This window comes from Gopherus flavomarginatus, chromosome 12 (genome assembly GCF_025201925.1).
Source record: "Gopherus flavomarginatus isolate rGopFla2 chromosome 12, rGopFla2.mat.asm, whole genome shotgun sequence".
NCBI lineage: Eukaryota > Metazoa > Chordata > Testudines > Testudinidae > Gopherus > Gopherus flavomarginatus.
Window position 1 is genome coordinate 1,130,704 of NC_066628.1, and position 17,981 is coordinate 1,148,684.

General features: G+C 58.2%; 1 protein-coding gene across 4 annotated transcripts in view; it reads left to right on the forward strand.

Annotated features, from left to right (window-relative positions):
- LOC127032755 (uncharacterized) overlaps window positions 1-17,981 on the forward strand; it is a 73,188-nt gene that overhangs the window by 15,177 nt on the left and 40,030 nt on the right. The window lies entirely within an intron of this gene.

Here is a 17,981-nt window from a genome sequence, read left to right on the forward strand (position 1 = left end):
ATCCTGCTGTCAGGGCACTGGTCACCCCATAAGAACAGCCGCACCGGGTCAGACTGTAGGTCCATCTAGCCCAGTATCTGTCAACCAACAGTGGCCAATGCCAGGTGCCCCAGAGGGAGTGAAGCTAACAGGCAATGATCAAGTGATCTCTCTCCTGCCATCCATCTCCATCCTCTGGTGAACAGAGACTAGGGACACCATTCCTTACCCAGCCTGGCTAATAGCCATTTATGGACTTAACCACCATGAATTTATCCAGTTCCCTTTTAAACCCTGTTATAGTTCTAGCCTTCACAACCTCCTCAGGCAAGGAGTTCCACAAGTTGACTGTGCGCTGCGTGAAGAACGTCCTTTTATTTGTTTTAAACCTGCTACCTGTTAATTTCATTTGGTGACCCCTAGTTCTTGTATTATGGGAACAAGTAAATAACTTTTCCTTATCCACTTTCCCCACATCATTCATGATTTTATATACCTGTACAGGGCCGGTGCTTCCATTTAGGTGGCCTAAGGCACTAGGATTATTGGGGGGCAGCAGGTGACTCCGGTAGACCTCCCGCAGGCGTGCCTGCGGGGGGGGTCCCCTAGTCCCACGGCTCCAGTGGACCTCCCACAGGCACAGCTGCAGCAGTTCCACTGGAGCAGCGGGACCAGCACGCGGGGCAGCGAAATGGCCATGCACCTAGGGTGCTAAAAACACTAGCACCAGTCCTGTACCTCTATCATATCCCCCCTTAGTCTCCTCTTTTCCAAGCTGAAGAGGCCTAGCCTCTTTAATCTTTCCTCGTACGGGACCCTCTCCAAACCCCTAATCATTTTAGTTGCCCTTTCTGAACCTTTTCTAGTGCCAGTATCTTTTTTGAGGGGAGGAGACCACATCTGTACGCAGTATTTGAGATGTGGGCGTACCATGGGTTTGTATAAGGGCAATAATATATTTTCAGTCTTATTCTCTATTCCTTTTTTAAATGATTCCTAAGATCCTGCTTGCTTTTTTGACTGCTTCTGCACATCTTCAGAGAGCTGTCCATGATGACTCCAAGATTTTTCCTGACTCATTGTAGATAAATTAGCCCCCAGCATATTGTATGTATAGTTGGGGTTATTTTTCCCCCATGTGCATTACTTTACATTTATCCACATTAAATTTCATTTGCCATTTTGTTGCCCAATCACTTAGTTTTGGGAGATATTTTTGAAGTTCTTCGCAATCTGCTTTGGTCTTAACTATCTTGAGTAAGTGTAAGGCCCTAGCGTAAGGCCTTGTCTACATTGCAGTTTCACACCTTTACAGTGGTGCAAATTTAAATTTTTATTGAAATCCCTGTGTGGACACACGCTCTCATGTAAGAAGTGGCATCATTTTATTTCAACTGTTTCCCAAGTCACGTAAGTGACACCAAAAAAGCCTTGTGTCCTACCAGGATCAGTGTCTCCTAGCTGAGCTGGTGCACATTTGTGTGTAGACAAAGCCTATGCTGGCGCCAGTTCTGCTCCCACAGGTTGATTTTGTGTGTGAGGGATGTAATTTTATTTTTTTGTTTAAGATTTTAAGCACATTTTTAGACAGGTTTCAGAGTAGCAGCCATGTTAGTCTGTATCCGCAAAAAGAACAGGAGTCCTTGTGGCACCTTAGAAACTAACATTTATTTGAGCATAAGCTTTCATGGCTACATCCGATGAAGTAGAATTTTTAGACAGTAACATTGTAAATCTCTTGGCAATTTTCATTTGAACACAAATGTAGGTTTGGGGGTTATAATTTCTGTCTCCAGCCTGTTTGGAGGATTGTCTGTGGCGGGTCAGGGGAGGGGGGGTTGCCTGGCAGTGCTGGGGAGCGCAGGGGCCTGGCAGGAAGGGGCTAGTGCATGTGCATTGGTGTTTGGGGGTGAATGGGTGTTGAGCACCAGCGACCCTGATGAGAGGCAGCTGCCCAGAGCGATAGGGTGTCTGAGACAGGCCAGGCTGCCCCTGCTGAACGCTCATCGGATACAGAGCAGAGGTGAGGGGTCAGGAACATTACAGGGGCTGTAACTCAAGAGGGAGAGTTTCAAGGGCACCCAAGGGATTCAGGAGCATGACTACCAAGGACAGTCAATGGGACATGCTCCTAAACCCCTTAGTGCTTTGGAAAACCTCCCCACAGGTCCCTTTAAACCCAGGCTTAATGAGGCCTCAAACAGCCATCCCATGAACCCCTCCTCCAGGCAGGGTGCAGCGGGGAGAACAGGGCAGCTCAGCTGGGTCAGGGGCTGACAGGCCCTTTGAACAGGGGAGCTAAGCCAGGCTGAGCTGCAGGAGGCTGTTTGGATCCTAGAGCAATGGGGGCTACAAGTGACAATATGCCCTGCATGGGACCACCCAGCCTGGGCACTGCACACAGTAACCTCCAGGCTAGAACAGGGTTCAGATCCTGTAACAGGGCTGGGGTGGGGGGTGAAGGCAGGGGGCTAGCCCTAGGGTGGGGGCTCTGACAGCCTTGTCAAGGATTAAGAGGACAGGCCAGCTGGGGAGAAGAGGGCAGCACTTTGGCTGCGGACGTGCCTTTCTGTAGCTAACAGGCTACATGGGGGCAAGTGTATCGGACCAGGCTCAGGTTTGGGTGGGTTTCTTTGCTTTTACTAGTCATGTGTCTTATCCCAATAAATATGGTGTGTGATGTGTGCTGTGCTCTGTGTTGCTTGGGGGTTTCATACACTCAGGCAGGGTGAGAAAATCTTCGCCCACTAAAGCCTGTTGACATGGGGTTTACACTAGCTCAGGGGTCGGCAACCCATGGGACGTGTGCCAAAGATGGCATGCGAGCCGATTTTTAATGGCATGCTGGAGCCTGCTGCTCTGGGGCCGGGGCTGCGCACTCCTGCAGGACAAAGTTTGGCTCCATGGGAAGGGAAAACTGCTCCTCACTCATCCGGAGCAACGCTGCAGCGTGCACAGCGCTCTGAGGGGTGGGTGGTGCACGTGCAGCAGCAACAAAACACCATGAGGCTCCCTGCTCATCTGGAAAGGGGTCTGGGTCCAGGGCTGGGGGGCGGGGTTGGATAAGGAGTGGGGGCAGTCAGGGGACAGGGTGTGTTGGATGGGTGGTGGGATCCCAGGGGGGTGGTTAGAGGCAGGGGGTCTCTGGAGGGTCAGTTAGGGAGCAGCAGGGGTGCATGGGAGTCCCAGGGTCTGTTAGGGGGTGAGGGGTGGATAGGGGTCAGGGCAGTCAGGGACTAGAGAGCAAGGAGGGTCCTGGGGGGGTCTCTGGAGGGGGTGTCAGGGGACAAGGAGCTGTGGGGGGTTGTATGGGTCCAGAGTTCTGGGGGTCCTGTCAGGGGGCAGGGAGCAGTTAGCTAGGCATGGGAGTCCCAGGGGTCTGTCTGGGTGCGGGGGGGTGCATAAGGGTTGGAGCAGTCAGGGACAGGTAGGGAGTAGGATTCTAGGGGGGCAGTCAGGGGACAAGGAAGCTTACATATGGGGTGAGGTCCCGGAGAGGGTACTTAGGACAAGGAGCAAGGGGGTTGGGGGTTCTGAGGGGGGGGCAAGTCATCCAGTCCTCTGCCCTGAGCCCTGCCCCCCCCGACCCCTGCCCTGAGCCCTGTACCACCCAGCCCTCTGACTCCTTCACCTCCACCCCCCCCCCATGACCCCAGCCCTGACTTTGGCACCCCCACACATACCCAGCCTCCCTACCCTGGACACCTGCACCCCCCTCATGCCCCCAGCCCTCTGCTCTGGCTCTTGCACCCCACACATCCCCAGCCCCCCCACATCCCATGCACCCCACAGATCCCCACCCTGAGCACCAAACAGGAGCTCCTGCACCCCTACTCACATTCCCACCTGCACCCCTCACACCACATGGGAGCTGCCCAGGTAAGTGCCCCCACACCCAAACCTCCTGCCCCAATCCTGAGCTCCCTCCCTCATTTTAGCTTCTGCCCAGACCCTTCACCCCCAGCCCTGTGCTCGGTCCACTCCCACCCTCAGCTCAGTGCAGAAGAAGAGAATGGGCCAGAACCAGGGAGAAGGTAGGTACCCACTGTACGTGGGCAGGGCTGGGACCCCAGACCAGCAGCGGGCTGAGCGGGTCCGGCAGCCAGGAGCCAGCAGATGGAACCCCTGAGCGGCAGTGGGATGAGCGGCTCAGCCCACTGCCGGTCTGGGTTCCTGGCCACCCCGCACACACACAGCCTAGCCTGCTGCTGGTCTGGGGTTCTGGCTGGTGGACCCTTGCGAGCTGGGGTCCCGGCCGCAGGCCCCACTCGGCCCGCTGCCAGCCTTGCGGAACAGAACCCCAGACCAGCAGCGGGCTGAGCAGGCCCAGCAGCCGGGATCCTGGCTGGCAGGAGCCAGCAGATGGAACCCCTGAGCAGCAGTGGGCTGAGTCGGGGGTCCTGGCTGCCAGCCTAGCTGAACAGAACCCCAGACCAGCAGTAGGCTGAGCGGGCCAGCAGCATAAGATCAACATTTTAATTTAATTTTAAAATGAAGCTTCTTAAATATTTTGAAAACCTTGTTCATGTTACAATACAAACACTAGTTTAGTTATATAATATATAGACTTGTAGAAGGTTTCTCTACAAGACATGAAAATGTATAACTGGCACACGAAACCTTGACTTAGAGTGAAGACTCGGCCCAGCCCTTCTGAAAGGTTGCCGACCCCTGCGCTAGCTCTTCACTACATCGGTTGTGGGGGCCAGATGTGACTTTTCTAGTGAGGTAGTTAAATCAGTACAACTCCAGCCAGAAACCAGCTGCATCACTATAATGGTGCTTACCCTGGTGCCACGTATGGTGCTGTAGACAAACAAGCTGTACCCGTTGTGACAAAGCTCTGTCCTTGTCTCTGTGGGTCCCACATTCCCTAGGGGATTTCACTAGCCTCAGAGGCTCACTGTGACCCTCCACAGAGCCCTTCTCTCTAGAGAGAAGGGTCACAGTCTACTGAGCCATTTTCATCGTAAGCCAGGGAGGGAGGGGAGGCAAAGCTCCCCTCCCTTGCACAGTCTCTGTTGTCTCCCAGTCTCAGTGATTAATCAGGGGAGCAAAGGGGGGAGCCCCGGCCCACCCTCTACTCCAGGCTCCAGCCCAGGGACCCTAACAGTATCAGCTGTGGTAGCTGACCTTCTAAGAACAGGACACGTACAATTCCCTGAGCTACATCCCCCTTACCTCAGGGCCTTCTTTCTTGTGCCTGATGTGGTGTGGTGTGTACAGCACAACTTCCCACAGCTCCTGACATGCACACCCACCTGACTAACTGGGAGGCTTTTCGCTAGTTCCAGCCAGCCCCTGATTGGCTTCAGGTGTCCCAATCAACCTAGCTGTCTCCACTGCTTTCTGGAAGGATCTTAATTGGCCCCAGGTATCTTGATTAACCTGGAGCAACTGCCATTTGGTTGCCATGGTACCAGGGATTTGTTTAGCCTGGGGCTAACATACCTGTTCCTCAGCACTTTACTGTAGCCACCTGGCCCTGCCCCATCACATCGTGTGGACATGTTCATCCCAGTGTAACCGCACCCACGCACCACAGTGACCAGTCTGTGTCGACAGGGCCTGTGCAGAGAAGGGCAGATGGAGCGTCGCCACTTGGGAGTCTCGCTCAGAGGCTGAGGCCAAGTGGATCTGGGGAGGCCAGGTCAGGCCCAGGCTGGCACCTGTGAACCACCCAAAAGCCCGGGCCGGGTCCCAGTTTAATGGTGGCAGGTGAGTGCGGATGAGGAAGTTGAGCAGGAGCTGCATTTACCAGCCCCCAGGCTAGTGACTGTGACCTGATCAAGGGCCTGGTGCAGCTGGGAGGGGCCTGGGCATCTGCTTGTGCTCCTGTCAGTGCTAGTGACATACAGCCGCAGCGCGGGATCCCATTCCTGCTGCTGCTGTCCCTTGCTTGGGAGGGACTTGGTACTTTTACCCCTGATAAGCAAAATAACCCCTTTACTCCCGCACCCTCCCTGGCATGTGTCCCCCGGTGGGGCTGCCCTGGCCCCCCATTCCTCACCCTGCTCTGGGGAACAGCTGCAGTTCTATTTACCCCGACTGAGAACAAGAGTTGTTCTTCGAGATGTGTTGCCAGGGCCGGTGCAACCATTTAGGTGCACTAGGCGGTTGCCTAGGGCGCCGAGATTTGGGGGTGCCAAAAAGGGCCCCAAAATTTTTTTAAGTGGTTGAGCGGCCACTGCTACTGGGACAGAGAGGGAGTTGGAGCTGCTGGAGGCAGCATCTGCAGCCGGCAGCCCAGGGTGTCCCCTGGGTCAGGGCGCCGCCGCGGCAGCCGGCAGCCCAGGGTTTATAGGGGGCAGGTTATGTCTGCAGTGCTGGAGCACCAGCAATATTCAGGGCTGGGGGCCCTGCTCCAGCAATATCTGGAGCTGGGTCTCTCCCCCGGCCCTGTCTGGATCGGGGCCGGCCCCGACCCCCACTGGTCTCCGCCCCACACGCCCCGCTGCGTCCCTGCCACACAGAAAGCAGCGCAGCGTCTCTCCCCTGCCTGCTTCTGTTACTGGAGCAGAGCGGCTCCCGGCAGAACTGCTGTCTGCTGTCCCACGGTCCTAGTACCCCCCATCTCCTACTGGCAGGGCAGGCTGCCCTTACCCTGTGCTTCCGCCCTCACCATGAGTCTCTCCAACACCCCAAACCCCTCAACCCCCACACCCTAATCCTCTTCCCCAGCCCTCAGCCCCCCCGCAGCATGAACCCCTCATCCTCAGCCCCAACCCTCATCCTCCTGCACCCTAATGCTCTTCCCCAGCCCTCAGCCCCCCCGCAGCATGAACCCCTCATCCTCAGCCCCAACTCTCATCCCTCCGCACCCTGATCCTGTGCCCCAGCCCTGAGCCCCCCCGCATCATGAACCCCTCATCCTCAGCCCCAGCCCTCATCCTCCTGCACCCTAATGCTCTTCCCCAACCCTGAGCCCCCCCGCATCATGAACCCCTCATCCTCAGCCCCAACCCTCATCCTCCTGCACTCCCTCCTATCCCCAAACTCCCTCCCAGAGCCTGCACCCCTCACCCTTTCCTACACCCCCACCCCCAGCCTGCACCCAAACTCCATCCCAAAGCCTGCACCCCTCACCCCCTCCTGCACACCCACCTCCTGCCCCAGCCCGGAGCCTGCACCCAGCATCCAAACTCCATCCCAAAGCCTGCACCCCTCCTGCACCCTAATCCCCAGCTCAGGGCCTGTACCCCAGAGCTCTCCCTCCAAACCCCTCCCAGAGCCTTAGGCAAGTGGGAGCAGAGTTTGGGGGGGCAGGTTCTGGGCACCACCAAAATTTCTACAAACTTGCCACGCATGCCTGGGTCAGCGTGCCACCGGCAGCTCGGACGTTCCACTGCACAGTTGCTACTTCACTTCTCCCGCCTCCCAGGCTTGCAGCGCCAATCAGCTGTTTGGCGCCGCAAGCCTGGGAGGAGAATTAGAGCAGGACAGCGTGCTTGTGCTCGGGGACGATGCGGAGCAGAGGTGAGCCGGGGTGGGGAGGTACCGCAGGGCTCCTCGGGCCAGGGGGTGGGGAGCTGCCGCGGAGGCGAGGGGCACACTTCAGGGTGAGGAGCTGCTGCAGGGCTGGAGGGGCGCAAGATGGAAGTTTCGCCTAGGGCACGAAACTTCCTTGCACCAGCCCTGTGTGTTGCTCATATCCATTCCAGTTAGGTGTGTGCGTGCCGGGGGGTCGGCTGGGCGCCCCCTGGCATGGCGCCATTATGGCACCGAATATATACCCCTGCCGACCCGTCCGCTCCTCAGTTCCTTCTTACCGGCCTTGTCGGTCATTGGAACAGTGGAGCACAGCTTAGCTGATCTCCACTTCCCTAGCTATTCACCGTTCTAGTACTTATTGTGTATATAATTTAGTTTTATAGTTGTAGTTAGTTAGTGTATATAGTTCAGAGGGTTGGGGATTAGCCCCTTCCCCTCTCCTGGTGCCCAGGCCCATGCCTGGTTCACCAGGTTTCAAACCATGCTCAGCCTGCCGGCTGCCGATGCCAACGGGAGACCCCCACGACTCCTGCCTAAAGTGCCTGGGGGAATCCCATCTCACAGATAAATGCCGGATTTGCAGGTCTTTTAAGCCGCGGACAAAAAAGGAGCGAGACTTTCGCCTTAAGCAGCTCCTAATGGAGGCAGCCCTCACTCCTCCGTCTTCGGCACCGAGTGCCACTCAGTCCGTGCAGGGGAGAAGTGCCTTGTCAGCACCAGAGAGCGCCGGCACTGCCAAGATGCCCTGGCACCAGCCGTCACCGGCCCAGAAGCCAGCCCTGCACCGCTCCCTCTCCCCGTGTGCCAGAAAGCTCAAAGCTCCTGCGGCTCCAATGTCTGCACCGCAGTCTGAGCAGCAGCCGAAACCAAGCCGCCCGGCACCGGCAACTGCCGCAGTACTGCCAATTTCGGCACTGTTGATTCCGGCCATGCAAGAGCCGTCGAGTCCGGTGCATGACAGCTCCCCGGCAGATGCCTCGGTAGAGCTTATCGTTCCCACCCTGCCAGAGACCTTTTCGACGGCGAGGGAACTCATTGCCCTAACGGAGCCCACCCTGCCTCAACCCCCGGCACCACCGGTACGGGTTATTACATCAACAGGGAAGCCTGCCCTGGTCAGGCCACCTTCCATCGATGCCGCAGGCAGGCAGCACTCAAGATCGAGGTCTCGCCAGCATTCCCGGTCTCGCCACCAGTCCCGATCTAGGCGCCACTCACAGTCCTGGTACCGTTCTCCTTCTCAGTACCGGTCGTACTCGCGGCACCGCTCAAGATCCCGCTCACCGGACTGATATTCCAGACGGTGGTCCAGCTCCCGGCACCATTCACGCCGCAGCCGCTCTCACCATAGAGCTTCACGATCCTGGTCGACCTCCCGGCACTGCGCCGGTCGCAGGTCCCGGTCAACCTCTCGGCAGTGGTATGACTCCCGGTACCGCTCTCCGGTGCGGCACGACGTACGGTACCCTGCGCACAGGGCTCCTCCTCACGTGCTCTCTGCTCCGCCATGGCCGTCACGGCACCCATCTGAGTCTTCGCACGCTGATAGCACCGCCTACGGGGATTCAGAGACACAGAGCCGTGTCCTCCAGGAGGCTCAGGGCCCAGAACAAGCGCCTCAGTGGTCCTTCTGGACGCCTTGGGCATATCACCAGGCCCAAGGCGAACCCACGGTACCATCTCGTTCCGCCCCATCGGAACATCGCGCACCAGAGGCCACTGTTAGCTGCCCTCCTCCAGCGGGTACAGACGACTCGGCTCTGGCACCGGACCCTCAGGTGTTCCCGGATCCTGATGTTCCTCAGTAACAGGAGTCACTGCATGAGCCAGTCATGCCAGGTCTGTCACCCTCCTCTTCACCAGATGAGGCAGTAGCCGGTCCTTCTTCATCGGGCCCGCCCCCAATCGACCTCCGAGCCCACCAGGACCTTCTGAGGCGAGTCGCCTTAAATATCAACCTCCAGGTGGAGGAGGTCCCGGAGGTGGAAGACCCAGTCATAGACATATTGTCGGCAGATGCGCCAACTCGCGTGGCTCTGCCATTCATCCGTTCCATCCAAGCCAAAGCGGACACCATTTGGCAATCTCCAGCGTCTATCCCTCCCATGGCCAGAGGCGTGGAAAGGAAATACTTGGTACCCTCTAAAGGGTACAAATACTTATATACCCATCCTCCTCCATGCTCTCTGGTCATTCAATCTGTGAATGAGCGAGAGCACCGTGGCCAGCAAGCCCCCGTCCCGAAATTCCGGGAGGCTAGACAGATGGACCTATTAGGACGTAAAGTCTACTCTGCCGGAGGCCTCCAGCTGCAGGTGGCTAACCAACAGGCTCTGCTCAGCAGATATAATTTATAATACCTGGCAGTCGGTGGGTAAGTTTGCTGAACTGGTCCCACAGGACTCCCGCCAGGAATTCCAGGCCCTTCTGGAGGAAGGGAAGAAAGTGGCACGGACTTCCCGGCAGGCCTCACTCGACGCTGCTGATTCGGCGGCCAGAACCGTGGCCTCGGGAATTACAATGAGGAGGATATCGTGGCTGCAGGTGTCAGGCCTACCTCCTGAACTGCAACACACTATCCAGGACCTTCTGTTTGATGGACAGGGCCTTTTCTCTCAGAAAATGGACCCTAGACTCCAGAGTCTCAAGGATAATCGCATCATTATGCGTTCCTTCGGGATGCATACTCCGCAAACCCAACGAAGGTCCTTCCGTACCCAGCCTCAGCGCCCTTACCCTCCACCCAGGCCACGACAAGACTTTGGCAGAAGGTGTGGTCGCGGGAACCGCAGACGGCAATCGGTTTCCCAAGGGGGCCAGAATAACAGTCCCACCAAACCATCAGTGGGACCCAAACCAAACTTTTGAAGCTGCTCCCAAGAGCAGAGCACCAGTCCTTCCTCAGGATCCCCTTCAGTTTTCCAACCGCCTTTCCTACTTCCTCCCTGCATGGGCCCAATTAACCTCAGATCGTTGGGTCCTACGCACGGTGGAATTTGGATACCGCCTCCAATTTATTTTGCCCCCTCCCCGTCCCTCTTCAGGGACCCCTCTCACGAGCAATTCCTCTGGCAAGAGGTTCATACACTCCTTTCCATCGGAGCTATAGAGGAGGTACTGGAGGAATTCAGGGGCAAGGGATTTTACTCCCAATATTTCCTAATCCCCAAGGCAAAAGGAGGTCTCTGACCCATACTGGACCTGTGCGGACTCAACGTGTTTCTGAAGAAGTTGAAGTTCCGCATGGTGTCCCTGGGGACCATCATCCCATCCTTGGATCCCGGAGACTTGTACGCTGCTCTCGACATGAAGACGCATACTTTCACATCACCATTTACCCTCCGCACAGACGGTACCTACGGTTTATGGTGCACCATCAACATTTTCAATTTGCGGTCCTTCCGTTTGGCCTCTCTACTGCCCCGCGCGTGTATACAAAGTGCATGGCTGTAGTGGCCGCCTTCCTCCGTCGTTGGTGAATACACGTCTTTCCTTACCTAGACGACTGGCTTATTCGCGGGACCTCCGAAGCCCAAGTCACCAAGGCATGTTGCCATCATCACGGACCTATTCGAGCGGTTGGGCCTGATGATCAATCTAGAGAAGTCTACTCTAGTGCCCACTCAAATAATAGAATTCATTGGGGCCATTCTAGACTCCAAACTTGCAACAGCCTGCCTTCCACTACCCCAGTTTCGGGCACTAGTTTCGGTTATAGAAAGCCTCCAAACTTTTCCAACAACCTCGGCTCGCACCTGCCTCAGCCTTCTCGGTCACATGGCCACATGCACTTTTGTAACCAAGCACACCAAACTATGCCTGCGTCCCCTTCAAACCTGGCTCACCTCATTTTACCGCCCAGGCAGGGACGCCATAGACATGGTCATCACTGTTCCTCAGAGCGTTTTAGGCTCCCTCAACTGGTGGCTAACACCTTCCCTGGTGTGTGCAGGACTGCCGTTCCAACCGAGACAACCCTCAGTGTACCTAACAACGGACACGTCGTCTCTCGGCTGCGGGGCGCACCTAGGCCATTGTCGCACGCAAGGCCTCTGGTCATCTCAAGAGCTAGCGTTGCAAATAAATGTCCAGGAGATGAGAGCAGTCCGCCTTGCGTGCCAGACGTTCCAACAACATCTGCAGGGCCGTTGTGTTCTAGTACTCACGGACAACACAACAGCAATGCACTACATAAACAAGCAGGGAGGGACTCGATCCTCCCCCCTTTGTCAGGAGGCGATCCAACTGTGGGAATTTTGTATAGCCCACTCTATAGACCTTGTAGCGTCCTTCCTCCCAGGGGTCCGGAATACTCTGGCAGACCATCTCAGCAGATCCTTTCTCTCCCACGAGTGGTCGCTTCGCCCAGACATTGTACATTCCATCTTCCAGAAGTGGGGCTTTCCCCACATAGGCCTTTTCGCTTCCCGCAACAACAGGAAGTGTCAGAGGTTCTGCTCCTTCCCGGGTCATGCCCCAGGCTCAATATCGGACGCCTTCCTAATCTCATGGGTGAACCACCTGCTTTACGCCTTTCCACCCTTCCCGATGGTGCACAGGGCTCTCGTAAAGCTTTGCAGGGGCAGGGCTCACCTGATCCTGATCGCCCCTGCATGGCCCCGACAACACTGGTACACCACGTTGCTGGACCACTCGATAGCCAACCCGTTCCCCCGCCCCTTCGTCAGGATCTGATAACGCAGGACCACAGCAGGCTTCACCACCCAGATCTGCAATCCCTCCATCTAACGGCGTGGCTCCTGCATGGTTAACCCAATCGGAGTTACGCTGCTCTGCCCCGTGCAAGAGATACTCCTGGGCAGCAGGAAACCTTCCATCCGGTCTACATACTTGGCCAAGTGGAAGCGGTTTTCCTGCTAGTGTCAAACGCGAAATGTTGCTCCTATGGAGGTTCCCATCCCCACTATTTTGGACTACTTCTGGTATCTTAAACAGCAAGGCCTCGCTATCTCATCTTTGCGAGTGCACTTGGCGGCTATTTCTACTTTCCACCTCCAAGAAGGTACTTACTCTGTCTTCTCCTACCCTATGGTCTCGAGGTTCCTCAAAGGCTTGGAGTGTCTATACCCCCAGTATGATGCCCTGCCCCTTCCTGGGACCTCAATTTAGTCCTGACAAGACTTACGTCCCCTCCATTCGAGCCGTTGGCAACCTGCTCACTCCTATATTCGTCATGGAAAACAGCCTTCCTTGTAGCCATCACATCGGCTAGGAGAGTCTCTGAGCTTCAGGCTCTGATGGTGGACCCACCATACACGGTGTTCCACAAGGACAAGGTGCAGTTACGTCCACATTCGGCTTTCCTCCCTAAAGTAGTCTCGGCCTTTCATCTCAACCAGGACATATTCCTCCCGGTCTTCTTCCCCAAACCGCATACATCTTGTAGGGAGCAGCAGTTGCATTCACTCGACGTCCGTAGGGCGCTCGCCTTCTATATCGACCGAACGAGGCCCTTCCGCAAAACGCCCCAACTCTTTGTTGCAGTGGCGGACCGGATGAAAGGCCAACCCGTCTCTTCTCAGAGGATTTCATCCTGGGTAACAGCGTGCATCCGGACTTGCTATGATCTAGCTCATGCCTCTCCGGGTCATATTACCGCACATTCTATCAGGGCCCAGGCCTCGTTGGCCACCTTCTTAGCTCAAGTACCTATTCAGGAGATATGTCAAGCAGCTACATGGTCTTCAGTACACACCTTTACTTCCCATTATGCCCTGGTGCAACAATCCAGAGACGATGCAGCCTTCGGCTCAGCACCCGCTCACAAAGCGAATTCACTCCCCAACTTCTCGGAGCGTTTCTGCACAGACAGTGCTCGGGTTTATCTTTTACCATTTAATACAGTGGTCACTGAAGGCCCTGGAGATCAGGGCCCCATCGCTCTGGGCACTGCCCAGACCTCAACCGAGATCACGGCCCCGTCATGCCGGGTGGTGCACAGACCTGCAGTGAGAGACAGGCTCTGCCCCGAACAGCTCACCGAATAAACAGCACAGACAGTTTAACACTCCGTCCCTGGTGTCCCAGACCCCCATGTTCTGGTTCAGCATCACTCTGAGCTGTGGAGTTTTATCTCCCCAACTGGCATTACGGCATCTCCTGCAGTTCCCATCCCACCTGCTCCTGTCCCCATGCGGCCTGATTCTTCTCTCATGCAGCCCAGCCTCTTCCTGCACAGCCCCCCTCGCCCCAGTGCCGTCCCTGCTGATGGGGGGCATATGGCGGGAATCAGCCCCCAAACCCTCGTCCCAGTCAGAGGTGGGCTCTGGCTCTGCTCCCTGCTGGTGTTCCCCTCCCCTGGATTGCTCCAGCCCCGCTTCATCAGGGTGGGTGCCAACGGTGCTTCCCCCCACCCCACTGCCTGGTGAACTCGGAGCAGACAGAGCTACCGCTGGTACCAGTCACGCGTGGGGGCAGAGCGGCTCTCAGCGCCGGGGAGTCCAGCCAGCCGCAGGGCCTCTCGCTGGGTCAGTCCCAGGGAGCACTGGGGCACGTTACCGTGGGATGCACCATACAGCGACGGTAAATCTCAATGCTGGTTTGGAGCAGCCCCCAGGCGCTGGGAGCCCCCACCGCTCCCCAGTCCGCAGAGAGGGGGGTTCCCAGCTGCAGCTGGTACCGGTCACTGGTTGGGGTATAAGGAAAGCCAAGCTCTCGGCGAGCTCCCAGCGAGGGGAGAGACTTCGACAACCTGCTGTCCTGCCCGTGGCTGTCACTGTCGGTCACTCCCGGCACGTTAACTCTGGGTGCTGAGCGGTCCGGGCCCCGGGCCCCGGCTCTGCTGCTTTGAGCCCGACCCTTGACGCCGAGTGCTGCCGCCCATGGGCCCCTCCCTTCCCGCAGCCGACGTGGGGCCGGGAAAAGCTCTGACCTCCCCCTGCGTGTCTGGATCCTGTCCCGGGACCAGGGCCGGCTCTAGGCACCAGCGCTCCAGGCATGTGCTTGGGGCAGCACTTTCCAAGGGGCAGAACTCCGGCTCTCTTGTTCGCTTGGGGCACAAAAAGCCTGGAGCTGTCCCTGAGTGGAGGCGAGCTGCGGCGGTGGGGGGCACGGGGAGGGCCGCAGGGAGTAACCCTGCAGGGGCTGAAGAACCGCCACCCCCAGTTCACCTCCGCTCCCCAGGGTGCACCCTCTCTCCACTTCTCCCCCTTCCCTCCCAAGCTTGCCTGGGAGGGAGGGAGGGAGGGGTAGAAGGGGAAATGCTGCACTCCTGGGGGAGAAGGTGAGCCCGGGTATTTGGGGAAGGGGTTGGAATGGGGCGCAGTCGGGGCGGGGGCAGGGGGACACGAGAAAATTATTTTGCTTGGGGAAGAAAAAACTTGAAGCCGGCCCTGCCCAGGACCAGCCCCAGCCACGGTGCTTCGACTGACGGGAAAACTCTCTTCGCCGTCATAGACCCCCCGAGATGCCGCTGCCCCCTTGTCGCTCCCTGCCGGCAGGGCAGGGCACTGGCTGTGCCAGGTCTGATCCAGGGGCCCGTCTGCTCCGGTGTCCTCCACCTGCCCTGCTGCCCTGGGACAGACCCAGGGGCCCGTCTGCCCCTGTGTCCCCCCGCCTGCCCTGCTGCCCCGGGTCAGACCCAGGGGCCCATCTACCCTGGTACCCCTCACCCCTGCAGCCCCAAGAGCCAGGCTGTCTAGTCATGTCCTCCCCTCCCCAGTGCCCCACAGCTGGTGGCTGGACTTACAGCAGTGGTAAATAGGGCACATGGCCCAGGGAACAGGCCGGGCATGTGAGCAGGACGAGGGGCCGGGAGTCCCAGCAGGTGGGTAACACACTAGGAGTCGGGTGGGATCTGTGCCATGGGGCTGAGGGCCTGAGATTGCTGCATGACCCTCGCTGGGCAGTGGGGGGGCTCTGTCTCTCTCCCAGGGGCTCCGATAGGATCACCCCGCAGTGGGTTGTGTGGGCCCATGGCAGACAGGGGCAGGTGACCAGACAGCAAGTGTGAAAACTCGGGCTGGTGGGGAGGGGTGATAGAGTCAGACAAAGCCCCGAATCGCAGGCCAGGCCCTACAATCTTGGGCTGTTTACACCCCCGGCGGGGGTCACAGGGTCACACTCCTTCCGCCCTCGTGACCGGCTCTAACCGTCCCACCACACCCAGGTGATTTCTCGGAAACCAGCCGAGATCCTGGTGTGCATGGCGTGTGGCCGGCAGGGGGCGGGGAGCCTCGGGCAGCGAGCCGGGCACAGTGCCAGCTCCAGCCCGGGCACCGAGGGACTTTCCCGTGACTCACCCAGCAGCCAGAGAGCGGCCATGGAACTGGGCACAGGGCAGCGCAGCGTGTGCGGGGCAAAGGCCTCGCCAGGGATTTGGGCACTACCCAAGGAGTTGGGTACCTGGAGCCCTGCCAGCCTTTCTGAGAGCCGGGGCTGGGAGCCTGGACGCCTGGGTTCTCTCCCAGTTCTGTGCCTCTCTGATCTCCCCTCCGTCCAGGCTGGGAATCTGTGGTCCCAGCCCCTGCCCCATTGCTCCCAGAGTTGCCATCAGGTTTTTGTTGTACTGAGGGGCACAGCTGACCTGTGGGGTGCCACACACACCGCAAGGATGTTCCCTGCTCTGAACTGAGCCTTGACACTGCCATGAGACTGGACTTTCCAGCCGGCCCCGCCCAGCCCCATGCACGCCTGTATCTCACCCCCCCACACACACCAGGACACGTTCCAGCGGGGAGCTGAGGTTACCCCGGAGGTCGCTCAGACCTGCCAACGGGAGCTGCAGCATCTGCCCAGTCGGGGTGGGATGGGGACCTCCGAATGCAAGCAAAGCCCCTCACCCCCACAGCTGTTCCCAGGGGACAGGCTGTGACGAACTGGGAATGTTCTTAATGTTTTCTCTGAGTACTGTGTTGGTGCCTCAGTGTCCCCATGGCAGTTCTTAAGTATCTGGCAGAGCAAGGGCCAGTGCACCTAAATGCCTGGCACTCTGTCTCCTAGCAACTGATGGCCTGGGCCCCCCCTCTGCAAAGGTGCCAGCTGAAGGTGTTGGAGACAAAGGGATCAGGTGACCTCCTGGCCCGGGAAAGGGGCTGAGCAGAGAGGAGGGGCTGGAGGGGGTTGTCAGTCTGGAGCTGGCTGGGGACGAGGAGTGAAGTGCAGACTTGGGGGTCTGGCTCACTGTCCCCCAGAATGGACCTGGCTGAGGGGTCCGGTTCACGGTACCTACAAGCTCTGTTTTAGACCCTGTTCCTGGCATCAAATAAACCTGTTTTACTGGCTGGCTGAGAGTCACATCTGACTGCAAAGTGGGGTGCAGGACCCTGTGGCTTCCCCAGAACCCCGCCGGGGCAGGCTCGCTGTGGGAAGCGCACGGAGGGGCAGAGGATGCTGAATGCTCCAAGGAGAGACCCAGGAGGTGAAGCTGTGTGAGCTTCTTGCCCTGCAGACAGTCTGCTCCAAGGGAGAGGAGGCTCCCCAAAGTCCTGCCTGGCTTGGTGGGGAGCAGTTCCAGAGCATCGCCCAGGGACTCCGTGACACAGGCCTCCCTGATTTGTGCCCCAGTCCAGGGCTGCTGTGCCCATGCCCCACAGGGAGCGGCTGAGCGGCACTACCATGGGGCACGCAGGCCTGGCTGGCAGGTGTATGGTTACGGCTCAGGAGAGCTGGGTTCAGTTCCTGCCTGGGCCAGTCATTGAATTTATCTGGCTGAGAGAAACTCAGTGAGCAGGGGGTGCCTAAGCCCCTTGGGCTCCTCTGACAATCCCAGCCTGTGGGCCTCAGGCCCCCCTCTGTAAAATGGGAAAATCCTTCCTTCACCTGCCTACCCCAGTTACACTCAGGGCAGCTCCCCCCGACCCTGCTCAGCATTGGGCTCAGGCTCTCTGCAGACCCAGGCAGCGTCACTGCATCGATCACACTCTGGGCAGCTGCCCCTTCCCATAGCAATTGGCTCAGGCTCTCTGCACGCTCAGGCATCATTGGTCACCCTCAGGGCAGCTCCTCCCTCTTGGAGCGATGGATTCAGGCTCTGTGCAGACCCAGGCAGCGTCGCTGAGTCTGTCACACTCAGGGCAGCTCCCTCCGCCAGCGACGGGGTCAGGCTCTCTGCATATTCAGGCAGTGTCACTGCTGGAGTCATGTTCTCAGTGCCTCTGTGCAACCAGCCAGGCTAGACGCTGCCGGCTTTACTCGCTGCCAGCTCCAAGTGCAGGGCCAGGCCCCAGGCACAGGCAGTCAGCACCGGCACCGCGATCCGGCCCTGTGCGGGGTCACTGCTCAGCTGGAAGGGGGCCAGGTGCAGAGACCAGACTCTGCTTGTGCCAGGATAAACACAGGGCAGGGCTGACACAGCCAAGGTCCTGGGGTGCACGTGATGGCTGGGATGGAAATGCCAACGAGCCTGTGGGGTGCTATGGACTGAGGGGAAGGAGGCTGTTTCCCTGGCACTCTATCCCACCCCCCCGATGCCGTGACACTGACAGCCCAATGATTGACAGCCAGGGCAGGGATCGCCAGTGAACATCCCACAGCGGGCAAAGGGCCCAGCC